The following is a 2,430-nucleotide window of genomic DNA, read 5'->3' on the forward strand; positions in this document are numbered from 1 at the left end:
TTTACCGTTCAGTCGAAAATACGGAAATACCATGGTATTCTCGTTTTTCGTTTCAAACCAAAAACGGAAAAACCAAAGTCAAATAACGAGCCGTATTTCGTTTTTGCAAATCCCTTTTTTGTTTTTTAATTTAAAACGAGACGCAGAGCACAACAGGTAACTCGGAAAGAAGAATATTTCAAAATAAGAGTGAAGGCAATATAATGACCGTATGCAAGAAATTAATACATTAATTAATTAATCTGGGCCGATGGGAGTGCGTTAGCATCAGTAGTTGACTACATGCTGTTTAATATTCATTTATCTATGTACACAGCAATAATTAAGTTTTCGATTAATCGGTGCATTGATGCAATACAGTTCGTGCACTGCTGTCTGTCCACAGGTCTCAGTTTTCGGTAAGTAAGCAATTTATAACCATATGTGTGTTGTATTTGTTCTAAAACAGAGTTTTCTTTACATTTTAAAACAGTGATCGAAAAAATCATTTAGCTGACTATCAATTGTGTGTTTGCTACTTTAGCTAACGCCACAACAGCTAACGTTAGCTTAGTTGCTATTTTAGCTAACGTCACAACAGCTAGCTTAGTTGTGTAGTAACATAATGTGAAGGTGATATGTATGTTAACATTAACCTAACATGATATTCCTCTCAAGTGTAATGCTAGGTGAATTCAATTTTAGTAGCTTTTAGACTGTGTTAGTAGCATGTGGACTTCACAAACATGCCAATGTTAATGGACTATTTAATGAGTTGAAGACTGGCCATGCTGAATGCCAACTGTATATTCCTGACTGGTTGCAAGTGTGCTTTCAAATATTTTCAGTATGGTAGAATTAGACAAAGCTAACTGAAATCACGTTAGTAAATGGTGTTGAAGATGCACTTAATAAACAGCAAGGGGTTAATGTTACCGTCCCTCATAATGTAAACTGAACGGCGTGACACCATAACGTTAACGTTGTATTTCAGCAGCAAGCTGCCGTTCAGTCAACACAATGACGCTGAGTCATTACAGAGCAACAGCAGAAGCTCACTTTGTGCAAGTCTAGTCTGAGTTCACCAGAAGCAGGCTTCAGTAAAGTGAAAGTAATCACCAGGTTGTGCTTTATGAGAATAACTATAAGTAAAGGTAGTAGGGTCATGTAAGCAGAACTAAGATAATTCATTATTCCATTAAGAGAATGTATAATGAAGTCAGTGTATATTTTAAGGTCACCATAGGTCCTATATATATTCTAAACATTTTTTGTAATTATTGATGTTTTGAGGGATATTTCAACAACTGTAATCCTTTTATACAGGCGACAAGTGCTTTCAAGGGCGGCCATCCTCTAGGCATCCAACTTGAGGAAGATGATGGGCATCTCATTCTGAAGTATATGGTAAGTCAATGTAACCAGCCACATGTACTGTTTTGTATTACAGAAAATGTTTTAAGATCCCAATATCACTAATAGTTATAACAAGTCATTGCGACAGCACAAAAAACTCAGTTCACACCTGTTGAATAGGTAGAGAACATGTCTGTGATTTTGAGAAAGGAAAACAATGCTGAACTTTTTTGCTTTAACTTGTCATTGTGAAGTAAATGTTGATTGCTCAGTGTAAGGGCTATAGAAAAATGACACCACGTTCCTTTTGTCTTCCCCAGCATCGTCTGCTGTTCAAGTTAAAATGTGTCAGAAATAAAGTGATGGGATTTACTAGGTTACATGTGTCACACATCAGTCATGTGAATTAGTAGAGAGTGGGAACCTCCACACCATAGAGGGATGTACAGACTACTAGCAGTGTTTTAAATAATGAAGCGCATTGTATTCATATGTGAATAAGGTCTATTAATTCCTAATAGGTAGGGAGAGATCTTCCAACTGAATATTAATGTGTTCCATTGATTCTCTCGTATACAGCACGCCTTGGCTGGCAGCACAGTGATGGTTTCAAAGAGGGCCTTCCTGCGGCTTAATCGATCATGACCCTTTTTTGCCAGGAGCTGGCTGCTCTGGTGTTCACAAAGGAGGTCCTTGCACTGTCCACCCTGACTGGGAAGTCAGGGAAAGTGGGACCTCCTAAAAGACAACTGGACGTTGCCAAAGTGCAGGCCATAACAGGTAGGTAATTGTCTTGAGTCGTATGTAGATAATTTAAAGCTTCTGTGATTTATAAAGCAGCAGGATCACATGTTCAACACACCACCCGTGATGAAATATGTTTGACCTGCACTGGTAGGAATATTGGCATATCATATTGATATAGTTCCTCAATATTAATCCTGATTTTCTGTTCAAAAAATAATATCAGTTCAACAGGATTTCCTGTGTGGTCAAAATAGAAGAAACTGTTGTATGAATATGCTGTGTGACATCATTTCTCGTCTCTTAACAGATGCTGTTATTCAAGAGTTTCCGCAGACGAGTGCCTCGGAC

The 2,430-nt window shown here is 37.8% G+C and overlaps 1 long non-coding RNA gene across 1 annotated transcript; it reads left to right on the top strand.

The window, feature by feature from the left end:
• The first annotated feature begins 259 nt into the window (after positions 1-259).
• Positions 260-2,085, top strand: LOC142971817 (uncharacterized). The gene is made up of 3 exons (XR_012959413.1): positions 260-398; positions 1,306-1,386; positions 1,915-2,085. It is a non-coding gene; the product is annotated as an uncharacterized LOC142971817 (long non-coding RNA).
• The last annotated feature ends 345 nt before the right edge of the window (positions 2,086-2,430 follow it).

Source organism: Anarhichas minor, unplaced genomic scaffold (genome assembly GCF_050575085.1).
Source record: "Anarhichas minor isolate MPS153535 unplaced genomic scaffold, ASM5057508v1 ptg000005l, whole genome shotgun sequence".
Taxonomy (NCBI): Eukaryota; Metazoa; Chordata; class Actinopteri; order Perciformes; family Anarhichadidae; genus Anarhichas; species Anarhichas minor.